The 19,170-nt window shown below is 47.8% G+C and overlaps 1 protein-coding gene across 2 annotated transcripts in view; it reads left to right on the forward strand.

The window, feature by feature from the left end:
- The window catches only part of LOC120989581 (tyrosine-protein kinase ZAP-70), an 824,733-nt gene that overhangs the window by 618,568 nt on the left and 186,995 nt on the right, over nucleotides 1-19,170 (forward strand). The gene's annotated exons all lie outside the window — the stretch shown is intronic.

Genomic DNA, 19,170 nt, shown 5'->3' on the forward strand with positions numbered 1-19,170 from the left:
TCCAGTGGTGGGTGACGTGAAGCCTGATTCTCTGCTATGACATGAAGACTGATTTTGCGCTGACATAAGGCCAGATTCTCTGTTACGGGACCTCTCTCCTCTGCCTGGGTGCCTGGGCCTAAATGTGTGACAGTGGCCTGTTCCAGTGGTGGGTGACGTGAAGCCTGATTCTCTGCTATGACATGAAGACTGATTCTGCGCTGACATAAGGCCAGATTCTCTGTTACGGGACCTCTCTCCTCTGCCTGGGTGCCTGGGCCTAAATATGTGACAGTGGCCTGTCCCAGTGGTGGGTGACGTGAAGCCTGATTCTCTTGTCACGGCCAGGCCCATGACCGTGACTTCTTACCGCATGCAGTTGCCGGCGGTTTTGCATGGGTCTTCAACCACGGATGAGGGCCGCTTGTCTGTGGCCTCACTTGTGGTTGCCGCGGGCAACCAGTGTTGGGGTTTAGCAGCAGAGCAGCCTGAGCGTTGCTAGGCAGCTTGCTGCCCTGGCATGCGGTCACACCTAGCAACCTTTTTGTTAGGTGTGTGTGTTGTGTGCACCATGTGGTATGTTATTGTGTGCACTTTCCCTTTATGTATGTGTGTTTTCCCTTCTGTGGCATTGGAAGGGTTAACTTCCTTCCCAGTGTGTGTGTGATGTCACTGGGTGTGTCCTACCTTTGGGTGTGGCCACTTTGGCCTATATATCCCCTCTCTCTAGCAGGGCTCAGTAGGTTGCTTCAGTCTTGCTAGCTGAGGCAGCCTCCTGTGCTTTCCATTCCTCTGTGAGAGCCACCACTGTGGTCATGGGTTTAAGTTCAGGTTTTGTGTCTTATTAAGTTTATGCTTACCTGTATGTGTCATGTCTGGGTGATGGTCTGTTGGGATTTTCCTATGTTGGTTTGTGCAGCTAATGGTTCTGGATTCTCTGTGTCAGGGATCCAGTCAGCAAGGCTGTGGCAGGTTGGTTGAGCTACTGAGTTCACCTGCCATTTCCATTAGTCTGTTTATGTTTCCCCTTTTTCCCAACAGCTTGGCCGTTGAGACTCCTGCTCCTCCGTGCCTAGGAGGAGTGGGTTGTCTTACTCAGCTCCTAGCTTAGGGCCATCTTGAGGGCTAGCAGGGACTTCTAGGTTCCAGAGCATGAGCCCTCCTACCATCAAGGTTGGCTCATGTAGCTAGGAGCCAGGGTCAGGTTAGGGATGCGTTTAGGAGGTGACCTGCTCCCTAATCCTGTCTTCTTGGTCAAGCAGTCATACCATCACCGGGCTGCACACGGCTGAGGATTTCCCCCATCCTCAGCCGTGACATCTCTGCTATGACATGAAGACAGATTTTGCGCTGAAATAAGGCCAGATTCTCTGTTACGGGACCTCTCTCCTCTGTCTGGGTGCCTGGGCCTAAATGTGTGACAGTGGCCTGTTCCAGTGGTGGGTGACGTGAAGCCTGATTCTCTGCTATGACATGAAGACTGATTTTGCGCTGACATAAGGCCAGATTCTCTGTTACGGGACCTCTCTCCTCTGCCTGGGTGCCTGGGCCTAAATGTGGGACAGTGGCCTGTTCCAGTGGTGGGTGACGTGAAGCCTGATTCTCTGCTATGACATGAAGACAGATTCTGCGCTGACATAAGGCCAGATTCTCTGTTACGGGACCTCTCTCCTCTGCCTGGGTGCCTGGGCCTAAATATGTGACAGTGGCCTGTTCCAGTGGTGGGTGACGTGAAGCCTGATTCTCTGCTATAACATGAAGACTGAGTCTGCGCTGACATAAGGCCAGATTCTCTGTTACGGGACCTCTCTCCTCTGCCTGGGTGCCTGGGCCTAAATGTGTGACAGTGGCCTGTTCCAGTGGTGGGTGACGTGAAGCCTGATTCTCTGCTATGACATGAAGACAGATTCTGTGCTGACATAAGGCCAGATTCTCTGTTACGGGACCTCTCTCCTCTGCCTGGGTGCCTGGGCCTAAATATGTGACAGTGGCCTGTTCCAGTGGTGGGTGACGTGAAGCCTGATTCTCTGCTATGACATGAAGACTGATTCTGCGCTGACATAAGGCCAGATTCTCTGTTACGGGACCTCTCTCCTCTGCCTGGGTGCCTGGGCCTAAATATGTGACAGTGGCCTGTTCCAGTGATGGGTGACGTGAAGCCTGATTCTCTGCTATGACATGAAGACTGATTCTGCGTTGACATAAGGCCAGATTCTCTGTTACGGGACCTCTCTCCTCTGCCTGGGTGCCTGGGCCTAAATATGTGACAGTGGCCTGTTCCAGTGGTGGGTGACGTGAAGCCTGATTCTCTGCTATGACATGAAGACTGATTCTGCGCTGACATAAGGCCAGATTCTCTGTTACGGGACCTCTCTCCTCTGCCTGGGTGCCTGGGCCTAAATGTGTGACAGTGGCCTGTTCCAGTGGTGGGTGACGTGAAGCCTGATTCTCTGCTATGACATGAAGACAGATTCTGTGCTGACATAAGGCCAGATTCTCTGTTACGGGACCTCTCTCCTCTGCCTGGGAGTCTGGGCCTAAATATGTGACAGTGGCCTGTTCCAGTGGTGGGTGACGTGAAGCCTGATTCTCTGCTATGACATGAAGACTGATTCTGCGCTGACTTAAGGCCAGATTCTCTGTTACGGGACCTCTCTCCTCTGTCTGGGTGCCTGGGCCTAAATGTGTGACAGTGGCCTGTTCCAGTGGTGGGTGACGTGAAGCCTGATTCTCTGCTATGACATGAAGACAGATTCTGTGCTGACATAAGGCCAGATTCTCTGTTACGGGACCTCTCTCCTCTGCCTGGGTGCCTGGGCCTAAATATGTGACAGTGGCCTGTTCCAGTGGTGGGTGACGTGAAGCCTGATTCTCTTGTCACGGCCAGGCCCATGACCGTGACTTCTTACCGCATGCAGTTGCCGGCGGTTTTGCATGGGTCTTCAACCACGGGTGAGGGCCGCTTGTCTGTGGCCTCACTTGTGGTTGCCGCGGGCAACCAGTGTTGGGGTTTAGCAGCAGAGCAGCCTGAGCGTTGCTAGGCAGCTTGCTGCCCTGGCATGCGGTCACACCTAGCAACCTTTTTGTTAGGTGTGTGTGTTGTGTGCACCATGTGGTATGTTATTGTGTGCACTTTCCCTTTATGTATGTGTGTTTTCCCTTCTGTGGCATTGGAAGGGTTAACTTCCTTCCCAGTGTGTGTGTGATGTCACTGGGTGTGTCCTACCTTTGGGTGTGGCCACTTTGGCCTATATATCCCCTCTCTCTAGCAGGGCTCAGTAGGTTGCTTCAGTCTTGCTAGCTGAGGCAGCCTCCTGTGCTTTCCATTCCTCTGTGAGAGCCACCACTGTGGTCATGGGTTTAAGTTCAGGTTTTGTGTCTTATTAAGTTTATGCTTACCTGTATGTGTCATGTCTGGGTGATGGTCTGTTGGGATTTTCCTATGTTGGTTTGTGCAGCTAATGGTTCTGGATTCTCTGTGTCAGGGATCCAGTCAGCAAGGCTGTGGCAGGTTGGTTGAGCTACTGAGTTCACCTGCCATTTCCATTAGTCTGTTTATGTTTCCCCTTTTTCCCAACAGCTTGGCCGTTGAGACTCCTGCTCCTCCGTGCCTAGGAGGAGTGGGTTGTCTTACTCAGCTCCTAGCTTAGGGCCATCTTGAGGGCTAGCAGGGACTTCTAGGTTCCAGAGCATGAGCCCTCCTACCATCAAGGTTGGCTCATGTAGCTAGGAGCCAGGGTCAGGTTAGGGATGCGTTTAGGAGGTGACCTGCTCCCTAATCCTGTCTTCTTGGTCAAGCAGTCATACCATCACCGGACTGCACACGGCTGAGGATTTCCCCCATCCTCAGCCGTGACATCTCTGCTATGACATGAAGACAGATTTTGTGCTGACATAAGGCCAGATTCTCTGTTACGGGACCTCTCTCCTCTGTCTGGGTGCCTGGGCCTAAATGTGTGACAGTGGCCTGTTCCAGTGGTGGGTGACGTGAAGCCTGATTCTCTGCTATGACATGAAGACTGATTTTGCGCTGACATAAGGCCAGATTCTCTGTTACGGGACCTCTCTCCTCTGCCTGGGTGCCTGGGCCTAAATGTGGGACAGTGGCCTGTTCCAGTGGTGGGTGACGTGAAGCCTGATTCTCTGCTATGACATGAAGACAGATTCTGCGCTGACATAAGGCCAGATTCTCTGTTACGGGACCTCTCTCCTCTGCCTGGGTGCCTGGGCCTAAATATGTGACAGTGGCCTGTTCCAGTGGTGGGTGACATGAAGCCTGATTCTCTGCTATAACATGAAGACTGAGTCTGCGCTGACATAAGGCCAGATTCTCTGTTACGGGACCTCTCTCCTCTGCCTGGGTGCCTGGGCCTAAATGTGTGACAGTGGCCTGTTCCAGTGGTGGGTGACGTGAAGCCTGATTCTCTGCTATGACATGAAGACAGATTCTGTGCTGACATAAGGCCAGATTCTCTGTTACGGGACCTCTCTCCTCTGCCTGGGTGCCTGGGCCTAAATATGTGACAGTGGCCTGTTCCAGTGGTGGGTGACGTGAAGCCTGATTCTCTGCTATGACATGAAGACTGATTCTGCGCTGACATAAGGCCAGATTCTCTGTTACGGGACCTCTCTCCTCTGCCTGGGTGCCTGGGCCTAAATATGTGACAGTGGCCTGTTCCAGTGGTGGGTGACGTGAAGCCTGATTCTCTGCTATGACATGAAGACTGATTCTGCGTTGACATAAGGCCAGATTCTCTGTTACGGGACCTCTCTCCTCTGCCTGGGTGCCTGGGCCTAAATATGTGACAGTGGCCTGTTCCAGTGGTGGGTGACGTGAAGCCTGATTCTCTGCTATGACATGAAGACTGATTCTGCGCTGACATAAGGCCAGATTCTCTGTTACGGGACCTCTCTCCTCTGCCTGGGTGCCTGGGCCTAAATGTGTGACAGTGGCCTGTTCCAGTGGTGGGTGACGTGAAGCCTGATTCTCTGCTATGACATGAAGACAGATTCTGTGCTGACATAAGGCCAGATTCTCTGTTACGGGACCTCTCTCCTCTGCCTGGGTGTCTGGGCCTAAATATGTGACAGTGGCCTGTTCCAGTGGTGGGTGACGTGAAGCCTGATTCTCTGCTATGACATGAAGACTGATTCTGCGCTGACTTAAGGCCAGATTCTCTGTTACGGGACCTCTCTCCTCTGTCTGGGTGCCTGGGCCTAAATGTGTGACAGTGGCCTGTTCCAGTGGTGGGTGACGTGAAGCCTGATTCTCTGCTATGACATGAAGACAGATTCTGTGCTGACATAAGGCCAGATTCTCTGTTACGGGACCTCTCTCCTCTGCCGGGGTGCCTGGGCCTAAATATGTGACAGTGGCCTGTTCCAGTGGTGGGTGACGTGAAGCCTGATTCTCTGCTATGACATGAAGACTGATTCTGCGCTGACATAAGGCCAGATTCTCTGTTACGGGACCTCTCTCCTCTGCCTGGGTGCCTGGGCCTAAATGTGTGACAGTGGCCTGTTCCAGTGGTGGGTGACGTGAAGCCTGATTCTCTGCTATGACATGAAGACAGATTTTGTGCTGACATAAGGCCAGATTCTCTGTTACGGGACCTCTCTCCTCTGCCTGGGTGCCTGGGCCTAGATATGTGACAGTGGCCTGTTCCAGTGGTGGGTGACGTGAAGCCTGATTCTCTGTTACGGGACCTCTCTCCTCTGCCTGGGTGCCTGGGCCTAGATATGTGACAGTGGCCTGTTCCAGTGGTGGGTGACGTGAAGCCTGATTCTCTGCTATGACATGAAGACTGATTCTGCGCTGACATAAGGCCAGATTCTCTGTTACGGGACCTCTCTCCTCTGCCTGGGTGCCTGGGCCTAAATGTGTGACAGTGGCCTGTTCCAGTGGTGGGTGACGTGAAGCCTGATTCTCTTGTCACGGCCAGGCCCATGACCGTGACTTCTTACCGCATGCAGTTGCCGGCGGTTTTGCATGGGTCTTCAACCACGGGTGAGGGCCGCTTGTCTGTGGCCTCACTTGTGGTTGCCGCGGGCAACCAGTGTTGGGGTTTAGCAGCAGAGCAGCCTGAGCGTTGCTAGGCAGCTTGCTGCCCTGGCATGCGGTCACACCTAGCAACCTTTTTGTTAGGTGTGTGTGTTGTGTGCACCGTGTGGTATGTTATTGTAAGCACTTTCCCTTTATGTACAGTGGCGGAAATAATTATTTGACCCCTCACTGATTTTGTAAGTTTGTCCAATGACAAAGAAATGAAAAGTCTCAGAACAGTATCATTTCAATGGTAGGTTTATTGTAACAGTGGCAGATAGCACATCAAAAGGAAAATCGAAAAAATAACTTTAAATAAAAGATAGCAACTGATTTGCATTTCATTGAGTGAAATAAGTATTTGAACCCTCTAACAAAAAAAGACTTAATACTTGGTGGAAAAACCCTTGTTTGCAAGCACAGAGGTCAAACGTTTCTTGTAATTGATGACCAAGTTTGCGCACATTTTAGGAGGAATGTTGGTCCACTCCTCTTTGCAGATCATCTCTAAATCCCTAAGGTTTCGAGGCTGTCTCTGTGCAACTCTGAGCTTGAGCTCCCTCCATAGGTTTTCGATTGGATTAAGGTCCGGAGACTGACTAGGCCACTCCATGACCTTAATGTGCTTCTTCTTGAGCCACTCCTTTGTTGCCTTTGCTGTATGTTTTGGGTCATTGTCGTGCTGGAACACCCATCCACGACCCATTTTCAGTTTCCTGGCAGAGGGAAGGAGATTGTCGCTCAGGATTTCACGATACATGGCTCCGTCCATTTTCCTGTTTATGCGAATAAGTTGTCCTGTGCCCTTAGCAGAAAAACACCCCCAAAGCAAAATGTTTCCACCCCCATGCTTGACGGTGGGGACGGTGTTTTGGGGGTCATAGGCAGCATTTTTCTTCCTCCAAACACAGCGAGTTGAGTTAATGCCAAAGAGCTCTATTTTGGTCTCATCAGACCACAGCACCTTCTCCCAGTCACTCTCTGAATCATTCAGGTGTTCATTGGCAAACTTCAGACGGGCCTGCACATGTGCCTTCCTGAGCAGGGGGACCTTGCGAGCCCTGCAGGATTTTAATCCATTGCGGTGTAATGTGTTTCCAATGGTTTTCTTGGTGACTGTGGTCCCTGCTAATTTGAGGTCATTAACTAACTCCTCCCGTGTAGTTCTAGGATGCTTTTTCACCTTTCTCAGAACCATTGACACCCCACGAGGTGAGATCTTGCGTGGAGCCCCAGAGCGAGGTCGATTGATGGTCATTTTGTGCTCCTTCCATTTTCGAACAATCGCACCAACAGTTGTCACCTTCTCTCCCAGCTTCTTGCTAATGGTTTTGTAGCCCATTCCAGCCTTGTGCAGGTCTACAATTTTGTCTCTGACATCCTTGGACAGCTCTTTGGTCTTTCCCATGTTGGAGAGTTTGGAGTCTGCTTGATTGATTGATTCTGTGGACAGGTGTCTTTTATACAGGTGACTAGTTAAGACAGGTGTCCTTATTGAGGGTGACTAATTGAGTAGAAGTGTCTAACCACTCTGTGGGAGCCAGAACTCTTAATGGTTGGTAGGGGTTCAAATACTTATTTCACTCAATGAAATGCAAATCAGTTGCTATCTTTTATTTAAAGTTATTTTTTCGATTTTCCTTTTGATGTGCTATCTGCCACTGTTACAATAAACCTACCATTGAAATGATACTGTTCTGAGACTTTTCATTTCTTTGTCATTGGACAAACTTACAAAATCAGTGAGGGGTCAAATAATTATTTCCGCCACTGTATGTGTGTTTTCCCTTCTGTGGCATTGGAAGGGTTAACTTCCTTCCCAGTGTGTGTGTGATGTCACTGGGTGTGTCCTACCTTTGGGTGTGGCGACTTTGGCCTATATATCCCCTCTCTCTAGTAGGGCTCAGTAGGTTGCTTCAGTCTTGCTAGCTGAGGCAGCCTCCTGTGCTTTCCATTCCTCTGTGAGAGCCACCACTGTGGTCATAGGTTTAAGTTAAGGTTTTGTGTCTTATTAAGTTTATGCTTACCTGTATGTGTCATGTCTGGGTGATGGTCTGTTGGGATTTTCCTATGTTGGTTTGTGCAGCTAATGGTTCTGGATTCTCTGTGTCAGGGATCCAGTCAGCAAGGCTGTGGCAGGTTGGTTGAGCTACTGAGTTCACCTGCCATTTCCATTAGTCTGTTTATGTTTCCCCTTTTTCCCAACAGCTTGGCCGTTGAGACTCCTGCTCCTCCGTGCCTAGGAGGAGTGGGTTGTCTTACTCAGCTCCTAGCTTAGGGCCATCTTGAGGGCTTGCAGGACTTCTAGGTTCCAGAGCATGAGCCCTCCTACCATCAAGGTTGGCTCATGTAGCTAGGAGCCAGGGTCAAGTTAGGGATGCGTTTAGGAGGTGACCTGCTCCCTAATCCTGTCTTCTTGGTCAAGCAGTCATACCATCACCGGGCTGCACACGGCTGAGGATTTCCCCCATCCTCAGCCGTGACATCTCGGCTATGACATGAAGACAGATTTTGCGCTGACATAAGGCCAGATTCTCTGTTACGGGACCTCTCTCCTCTGTCTGGGTGCCTGGGCCTAAATGTGTGACAGTGGCCTGTTCCAGTGGTGGGTGACGTGAAGCCTGATTCTCTGCTATGACATGAAGACTGATTTTGCGCTGACATAAGGCCAGATTCTCTGTTACGGGACCTCTCTCCTCTGCCTGGGTGCCTGGGCCTAAATGTGTGACAGTGGCCTGTTCCAGTGGTGGGTGACGTGAAGCCTGATTCTCTGCCATGACATGAAGACAGATTCTGCGCTGACATAAGGCCAGATTCTCTGTTACGGGACCTCTCTCCTCTGCCTGGGTGCCTGGGCCTAAATATGTGACAGTGGCCTGTTCCAGTGGTGGGTGACGTGAAGCCTGATTCTCTGCTATGACATGAAGACTGATTCTGCGCTGACATAAGGCCAGATTCTCTGTTACGGGACCTCTCTCCTCTGCCTGGGTGCCTGGGCCTAAATGTGTGACAGTGGCCTGTTCCAGTGGTGGGTGACGTGAAGCCTGATTCTCTGCTATGACATGAAGACAGATTCTGTGCTGACATAAGGCCAGATTCTCTGTTACGGGACCTCTCTCCTCTGCCTGGGTGCCTGGGCCTAAATATGTGACAGTGGCCTGTTCCAGTGGTGGGTGACGTGAAGCCTGATTCTCTGCTATGACATGAAGACTGATTCTGCGCTGACATAAGGCCAGATTCTCTGTTACGGGACCTCTCTCCTCTGTCTGGGTGCCTGGGCCTAAATGTGTGACAGTGGCCTGTTCCAGTGGTGGGTGACGTGAAGCCTGATTCTCTGCTATGACATGAAGACAGATTCTGTGCTGACATAAGGCCAGATTCTCTGTTACAGGACCTCTCTCCTCTGCCTGGGTGCCTGGGCCTAAATGTGTGACAGTGGCCTGTTCCAGTGGTGGGTGACGTGAAGCCTGATTCTCTGCTATGACATGAAGACAGATTCTGTGCTGACATAAGGCCAGATTCTCTGTTACGGGACCTCTCTCCTCTGCCTGGGTGCCTGGGCCTAAATATGTGACAGTGGCCTGTTCCAGTGGTGTGTGACGTGAAGCCTGATTCTCTGCTATGACATGAAGACTGATTCTGCGCTGACATAAGGCCAGATTCTCTGTTACGGGACCTCTCTCCTCTGTCTGGGTGCCTGGGCCTAAATGTGTGACAGTGGCCTGTTCCAGTGGTGGGTGACGTGAAGCCTGATTCTCTGCTATGACATGAAGACAGATTCTGTGCTGACATAAGGCCAGATTCTCTGTTACGGGACCTCTCTCCTCTGCCTGGGTGCCTGGGCCTAAATATGTGACAGTGGCCTGCTCCAGTGGTGGGTGACGTGAAGCCTGATTCTCTGCTATGACATGAAGACTGATTCTGCGCTGACATAAGGCCAGATTCTCTGTTACGGGACCTCTCTCCTCTGCCTGGGTGCCTGGGCCTAAATGTGTGACAGTGGCCTGTTCCAGTGGTGGGTGACGTGAAGCCTGATTCTCTGCTATGACATGAAGACTGATTCTGCGCTGACATAAGGCCAGATTCTCTGTTACGGGACCTCTCTCCTCTGTCTGGGTGCCTGGGCCTAAATGTGTGACAGTGGCCTGTTCCAGTGGTGGGTGACGTGAAGCCTGATTCTCTGCTATGACATGAAGACAGATTCTGTGCTGACATAAGGCCAGATTCTCTGTTACGGGACCTCTCTCCTCTGCCTGGGTGCCTGGGCCTAAATATGTGACAGTGGCCTGCTCCAGTGGTGGGTGACGTGAAGCCTGATTCTCTGCTATGACATGAAGACTGATTCTGCGCTGACATAAGGCCAGATTCTCTGTTACGGGACCTCTCTCCTCTGCCTGGGTGCCTGGGCCTAAATGTGTGACAGTGGCCTGTTCCAGTGGTGGGTGACGTGAAGCCTGATTCTCTGCTATGACATGAAGACAGATTCTGTGCTGACATAAGGCCAGATTCTCTGTTACGGGACCTCTCTCCTCTGCCTGGGTGCCTGGGCCTAAATATGTGACAGTGGCCTGTTCCAGTGGTGGGTGACGTGAAGCCTGATTCTCTGCTATGACATGAAGACTGATTCTGCGCTGACATAAGGCCAGATTCTCTGTTACGGGACCTCTCTCCTCTGTCTGGGTGCCTGGGCCTAAATGTGTGACAGTGGCCTGTTCCAGTGGTGGGTGACGTGACGCCTGATTCTCTGCTATGACATGAAGACAGATTCTGTGCTGACATAAGGCCAGATTCTCTGTTACGGGACCTCTCTCCTCTGCCTGGGTGCCTGGGCCTAGATATGGGACAGTGGCCTGTTCCAGTGGTGGGTGACGTGAAGCCTGATTCTCTGCTATGACATGAAGACTGATTCTGCGCTGACATAAGGCCAGATTCTCTGTTACTGGACCTCTCAGCTCTGCCTGGGTGCCTGGGCCTAAATGTGTGACAGTGGCCTGTTCCAGTGGTGGGTGACGTGAAGCCTGATTCTCTGCTATGACATGAAGACAGATTCTGTGCTGACATAAGGCCAGATTCTCTGTTACGGGACCTCTCTCCTCTGCCTGGGTGCCTGGGCCTAAATATGTGACAGTGGCCTGTTCCAGTGGTGGGTGACGTGAAGCCTGATTCTCTGCTATGTCATGAAGACTGATTCTGCGCTGACATAAGGCCAGATTCTCTGTTACGGGACCTCTCTCCTCTGCCTGTGTGCCTGGGCCTAAATGTGTGACAGTGGCCTGTTCCAGTGGTGGGTGACGTGAAGCCTGATTCTCTGCTATGACATGAAGACAGATTCTGTGCTGACATTAGGCCAGATTCTCTGTTACGGGACCTCTCTCCTCTGTCTGGGTGCCGGGGCCTAAATATGTGACAGTGGCCTGTTCCAGTGGTGGGTAACGTGAAGCCTGATTCTCTGCTATGACATGAAGACAGATTCTGCGTTGACATAAGGCCAGATTCTCTGTTACGGGACCTCTCTCCTCTGCCTGGGTGCCTGGGCCTAAATATGTGACAGTGGCATGTTCCAGTGGTGGGTGACGTGAAGCCTGATTCTCTGCTATGACATGAAGACTGATTCTGCGCTGACATAAGGCCAGATTCTCTGTTACGGGACCTCTCTCCTCTGCCTGGGTGCCTGGGCCTAAATATGTGACAGTGGCCTGTTCCAGTGGTGGGTGACGTGAAGCCTGATTCTCTGCTATGACATGAAGACTGATTCTGCACTGACATAAGGCCAGATTCTCTGTTACGGGACCTCTCTCCTCTGCCTGGGTGCCTGGGCCTAAATGTGTGACAGTGGCCTGTTCCAGTGGTGGGTGACGTGAAGCCTGATTCTCTGCTATGACATGAAGACAGATTCTGTGCTGACATAAGGCCAGATTCTCTGTTACGGGACCTCTCTCCTCTGTCTGGGTGCCGGGGCCTAAATATGTGACAGTGGCCTGTTCCAGTGGTGGGTGACATGAAGCCAGATTCTCTGCTATGGCATGAAGAGACTGATTCTTTGCTGACATAAAGCCAGATTCTTTGCTATGGCATGAAGAGACTGATTCTCTGCTGACGTGAAGCCAGATTCTCTGCTATGGGACCTCTGTCCAATTGATATTGGTTCATTTTTATTTTTTTTATTTTAATTTTAATTCATTTCCCTATCCACATTTGTTTGCAGGGGATTTACCTACATGTTGCTGCCTTTTCCAGCCCTCTAGCTTTTTCCTGGGCTGTTTTAAAGCCTTTTTAGTGCCCAAAAGTTCGGGTCCCCGTTGACTTCAATGGGGTTCGGGACGAAGTTCGGGTCGGGTTCGGATCCCGAACCCGAACATTTCCGGGAAGTTCGGCCGAACTTCTCGAACCCGAACATCCAGGTGTTCGCTCAACTCTAGAGACTAATAAACAAACTGCGGTTAAGTTCCCAGAGGATTTTTGTTTTTTTCATTCATTTTTCCTCCCTGCCTATCTGGAGCCATGACTTTTTTATTTTTAAATTTTTTACATAGACATATGAGGGCTTGTCTTGGACAAGTTGTACTTTCTAATGCAAATAATTTAATTCAGCCACAGTTGTACGGGTTTTGTATTTATGATATTCCCTATGCTATAAAACCGACCCATTCTCTTCATTCTCTGGGTTAGTACGATTACAATGATTCCACATTTACGGAATGTAGTCTTTGCTGTGTTTTAATACAGAAAAAAAAAAACATAGAAAATAAATATTTAATAACATGTAATAACCTTTTTATACAGAGTTGTGTTGGTGTTCATTTTTTTGTGGGATAATCTGTAGTTTTTAATGGTACCATTTTGGAGTGTGACTTTTTGATTAAGTTTTATTTTTTTGGGTAAGTGAGGCGTTGAAAAAATGGCAAATCAGCATTTTGATATTTTTTTTCCATTACGCTATTCACTGTATGAGATAAATATTTTTATAATGGAATAGTTCAGGCATTTTGGGACATGGTGATGCCTATGATCCTAATGGGGACACTTAAACAACACAATGTAACTCCAAGTCAATCACACTTCTGTGAAATCAAACTGTCCACTTAGGAAGTAACACTGAGTGACAATCAATTTCACATGCTGTTGTGCAAATGGGATAGACAACAGGTGGAAATTATAGGCAATTAGCAAGACACCCCCAATAAAGGAGTGGTTCTGCAGGTGGTAACCACAGACCACTTCTCAGTTCCTATGCTTCCTGGCTGATGTTTTGGTCACTTTTGAATGCTGGCGGTGCTTTCACTCTAGTGGTAGCATGAGACGGAGTCTACAACCCACACAAGTGGCTCAGGTAGTGCAGCTTATGCAGGATGGCACATCAATGCGAGCTGTGGCAAGAAGGTTTGCTGTGTCTGTCAGCGTAGTGTCCAGAGCATGGAGACGCTACTAGGAGACAGGCCAGTACATCAGGAGACGTGGAGGAGGCCGTAGGAGGGCAACAACCCAGCAGCCGGACTGCTACCTCCGCCTTTGTGCAAGGAGGAACAGGAGGAGCACTGCCAGAGCCCTGCAAAATGACCTCCAGCAGGCCACAAATGTGCATGTGTCTGCTCTGTCAGAAACAGACTCCATGAGGGTGATATGAGGACCCGACGTCCACAGGTGGGGGTTGTGCTTACAGCCCAACACCGTGCAGGACGTTTGGCATTTGCCAGAGAACACCAAGATTGGCAAATTCGCCACTGGCGCCCTGTGCTCTTCACAGATGAAAGCAGGTTCACACTGAGCACATGTGACAGATGTGACAGAGTCTGGAGACGCCGTGGAGAACGTTCTGCTGCCTGCAACATCCTCCAGCATGACCGGTTTGGCATTGGGTCAGTAATGGTGTGGGGTGGCATTTCTTTGGAGGGCTGCACAGCCCTCCATGTGCTCGCCAGAGGTAGCCTGACTTCCATTAGGTACCGAGATGAGATCCTCAGACCCCTTGTGAGACCATATGCTGGTGCGGTTGGCCCTGGGTTCCTCCTAATGCAAGACAATGCTAGACCTCATGTGGCTGGAGTGTGTCAGCAGTTCCTGCAAGATGAAGGCATTGATGCTATGGACTGGCCCGCCCGTTCCCCAGACCTGAATCCAATTGAGCACATCTGGGACATCATGTCTCGCTCTATCCACCAACGTCACGTTGCACCACAGACTGTCCAGGAGTTGGCAGATGCTTTAGTCCAGATCTGGGAGGAGATCCCTCAGGAGACCATCCGCCACCTCATCAGGAGCATGCACAGGCGTTGTAGGGAGGTCATACAGGCACGTGGAGGCCACACACACTACTGAGCCTCATTTTGACTTGTTTTAAGGACATTACATCAAAGTTGGATCAGCTTGTAGTGTGTTTTTCCACTTTAATTTTGAGTGTGACTCCAAATCCAGACCTCCATGGGTTAAAAAATTTGATTTTCATTTTTTTATTTTTGTGTGATTTTGTTGTCAGCACATTCAACTATGTAAAGAACAAAGTATTTCAGAAAAATATTTAATTAATTCCGATCTAGGATGTGTTATTTTTGTGTTCCCTTTATTTTTTTGAGCAGTGCATTTTAATTCTGGAAAAAGGGGGGTGATTTGAATTTTTTTTTTATTTAAAAAGTTTTTAAAACTTTTTTAAACGCTCTAGGAGGCTAGAATATTTGATCTTACAAAGTAAGGGCTCATGCGCATGGCAGTTGCTCACCAGTTCCGTGCATTGAGGTTTGCAATTTGCGGTCCCCAATGCACAGGCAACATCCGTGCGGCTGCCGCAGACTGATCCTGACCCATTCAACTTGAACGGGTCTGTGATTCATCCGCACCACAAAAAAAAAGAGAACATGCCTCCATTCCGCAACGCACCTTCCGGATAGTAGACCTATTCAAGTGAACGGTTCCGCATCAGTGGTGCAGTGCAAAAACGTCCAGGGCCCGTATATTGTGGACCTGCTGTTTGCGGGCCACAATATAGGCCCGGATGGCACACGTTCATATGCATGAGCCCTAAGTCTGATTTGCTGTTATCTTATGAAGCCCTGCCACCTGTAGGCCTCCAGAAGAACTACAACTTTGATATACTGGGTCTCTTCAGAGTGAAGTAACAGCTCTCTTGATCATCACATAAGAGAGCCATTCCTCATTCGCTTCCAAGTTTTCAGCATTTAGGGTTAATAAAGGGTTAAATATCTGCGATCAGTGTTATCACCAGTCTCAGACATTAATCCCGGGCCTCTGCTGTTTAAAACTCGGTGGCTAAGGCGCCCACTGAACTTGTGAGTGGATGCCATATTTAAATCCCCTCCTTTCGCCGTACATGTACAGATCTGGGACTCAAGGGGCTAATCAAACCCTTGAGCAGTATCTTAAGTGCTGATCATCAATGTGAATGAGTAACTTATCTGTCATTAGCTGAATTCATCATTAATAATTAATTAATCATGAATCTCTTGATACTTTACTTTTTTTTTGTAATCATGGGTCTCATCCTTTTTTGGGGTCTTTTTCTGATTCTGTTAATGAAAATGCAGAGGTGGAAATTGACTTTATGCACAGTTTGGGTCCAGGTTCAGATGAACCAGAAAAAATAGCCCAGTTTGTCTAAAAAAAGACTCCTGATAAGAGACATTCTGCAAGGCCTTTGTGTTCTGTCTTCATACACGTTCACACAGTGTGCAGTCTGTCATTCAGCATAAACCATTCCTGTCTTCCAAATAACAGGACTGTTCTTTGTAGTCCTACTTGTTTATTAGTAAAACAGGATTGTTGATTGGCAAAACAGGATTGTTTGGTAAAACAACAAGAATACAAATAACATGTATAAGTATAGATAGCTTGGACTATAATATTTGCTTTAACTGTGAAACAAATGGTAAAATGTCTTGTACATAAGATTACATATCTAGCTAACAGTAGTAACAACTCCCTGAGTAACAATTACAACTAACTGAACAGCTCTGCAACACACAATATCTCTGAAACAAAGGTAGATCTCTCACCAGATATGTTTTTACAAGGATGGTGGAGTTTAAGAAGGAGACATGAAAAAGGACAGCTCTGCTGGTGTGTCCTGGAGACTGAAGACTTCTTTGCCAGGATGCTTTGCACTCCCACAATGCAGTGCACCACCCACAATGTAGTTGTCTTTGTAACAGGAAAAACAAAGTGTAATACAATTTAACACCGCTAGATGGTGCTATAACCACACTAAACACTTCAGAAATACAAAAACTGAGGCAGACATGATCTGTAATGATTCTCTCACTCAGCTGGGCAGAACACCTTTGTATTCTGTGGGAAAAGGTACATACTAAAAATCCTGCATTTTAAAGTACCTTCGTATAAGTTGGGTCCCAGAAACTTTGGTCCTTATGAGATTGTGAAAGTTGTTAACCCTGTGCCTTTATGATTAGTTTTGCCGTCTTCATTTAAGGTTCACAATGTAGTTTATAAATTCCTGCTAAAAAGGTATATTTCACCTATGACTCTGCCTAGGAGGCACCTTCTGCTGTTCAGGTGGAGGGAGACCTAGAGTATTAAGTGTAACGTATTGTTAATTCTTGCAGCGTTAGGCATTTCCTTCAGTATCTGATACACTGTATATAGACCTGAGGAACATTCTTGGGTACTACCTTATGATATACATGTAGATTTTGGGGTTTGTTTCATAAGTAAGTATATGTACCGCATACTGAACAAAAAAAAAAACGGCCAGTATACTGAATGCAAAATACTGTTGTGTGCATGAGCCCTTAGATGGAAGGCTCCAATGGCAATAGAAGAAAGGGGGTGGGGGGGCGGGGGGGCTATGTCAGGAAGTTACCTAGCTATGATTTAGTGTATCGTTGTTTTAGGAGGGTTGCTATGCAAAACATTGAAGTCCTAGCTGGTCAAACTATCTATTAGACTTTACGTTGAGCCAATTAGGTTTCTGGCTCAGTGTCCAATACCAGTGTATTTAAGATTTGTGCTCAGTGCTGTTCTTGTGATTTTGTATCCTGGTTCCTGCATATTTTGCTACTCATTATTAATAAATCTGAACTTCTTGTAATCTGATTGTGGCTTGTCTGCTTACTTGGCTTCTACTTATTCTCCTAGTTTCCTGACTGTGGCTATTTTCTGGATTAAGCCCTCTTGCACTATTTTGGTACTGTCTTTCCTGGTTCTGACCTTGGGTCACATGCACCAGTTTTCTTCTTTCTTACTGTGCAGCTGTAACTTGGGGTCCTATCAGCCAAATTATTCCAGCGTTGCATGGGGATTTGGTGAACAACCTAGGGGTAGCCTTAGCCTCCTACCAACTGTAATGATTAAGAAAGATTGTTAGCAGTTTTTCGAGTTTGTTGGCTGTGCTTCTGGATGGTCGCCATAGTATTACCTTACATCACACTTTCTTCCTCCACATAAAATCCCTTAGCCATGTGAAAAAAGGTACTAAAATTGCCGCACTAACTACAAAAATGGTGGTACAATAAGCACAAGAGATATACTATGAAAACTATTTCATTAGACAGAGGAAGGAAAGAACAGGAACTCATGCGTATTCCCATTCAATAAGGATTCCTCAGGGACTTTTCAAGAGAATGATGATTAAAATGCAATACATGGTTTATGTAATGAGATTACAGTATATGGTTCGACATCTGTGGTGTGCCTGAATATGGCTGCAACTCACAATCAGAAATACATAATGGCATCATCAATCAATAACAGCACCTGCATCTAAACTCAGTGCAATGCATGTGCCCAAAGCATATCCACAGTGTTGTATTAGATCCTGTGAAATAGCTAAAGTGGTACTGCACCTGCATGCAAGACAGCATCCATTGTGGACAGTGCAAATAGATCAAGCCACAGCCACATCTTCTTTCTGCAAATTTGCACAGCAATTCCTTTAAATCAATGACTGCTGCAGCAACTCTTCATGGCCAGCTAGTACCACTCGGAGCCTGACGGGGGAATACTTCCACTACTTCACCCCCAATTCACTTGCCATAAGTACATCTAATTATCACAACACATTCATGCCGAAATTCACTTGAACTTTAGCATCCATTACACTCTGCACCACAACTTCTTTTTTGTTCAGAAAATATCCAAAATATCTACTTGTAAAAACCCCTACAGTCTGTATTAGTAGATTGCTGGCTGCCTTGAGACACACCAGGTTGTGTTCCTTGTGGAAACATCTAATTGGCCGGAACGCTGCTGTTTCCATAATACTCATAGCAGTGAGTGGACATTGCACAAACAATGTAATTTCCCACCTCTACCACCAAAGACAGAGATGGAACAATCCCTTTAAGTCTAGGGCCACATTGCAGAGCACATTCTACTTTGATGCTCCTGAGCTTGGTTTACTTGGCTGTAGTGATGACATGCCTGTCAACACATGTGACCGCTGCAGCTAAACACTGGCCTTTGCGCTATTGAGCTGTACATCACTGAGGCCATTAGTTGGCTACAGCAGTCACTAATATAGAAAAGGATTTCATTGCTGCATCGCTGAAATGGCAGGTGAATTAAAAAGTGTTTATTGGGTCTTCAATATTGGGCAATTTCACACGCCTTGGCTGAATTTGTTCCGATTTTGAACAACTTTTTTAATGCTTAATATTTCTGATTGAATGAAGGAGGTAATATTCACTATGCATCGTGATCTAGGATAGTTACGGGTTATTAGTGTTGAGCGCGAATATTCGAATCGCTAATTTTAATCGCGAATATCGCCACATCAAGAATTTGTGAATATTAAGAATATAGTGCTATATATTCGTATTTTCGAATAGTGTTGATCGCGAGTATTCTAATCACAAATTTATCGCAAACTTATTGCGAATATCGGCACTTAGCAACATTCCTAGCAACCAATAGGAAAGTTGCCTTTTCCTTAGTGTTGATCGCGAATATTCTAATCGTGAATTTTTATCGCGAATATATTACATTGTCGTGAATAATGACTGGAGATCACAAATTCTCGAATTTGCGAATATATGGCGAATATTCAGCCAAAAATTCGCTAAATATTACGAATTCGAATATTTCCTATGCCGCTCATCACTACGGGTTATATCTATTAGGTTTTATGGCTAAAGATGGGTTACTGATTATGTACCTTTAGCTTAACTTTGTTTAATTTAATG

Source organism: Bufo bufo, chromosome 2, assembly GCF_905171765.1.
Source record: "Bufo bufo chromosome 2, aBufBuf1.1, whole genome shotgun sequence".
NCBI classification, from domain to species: Eukaryota; Metazoa; Chordata; class Amphibia; order Anura; family Bufonidae; genus Bufo; species Bufo bufo.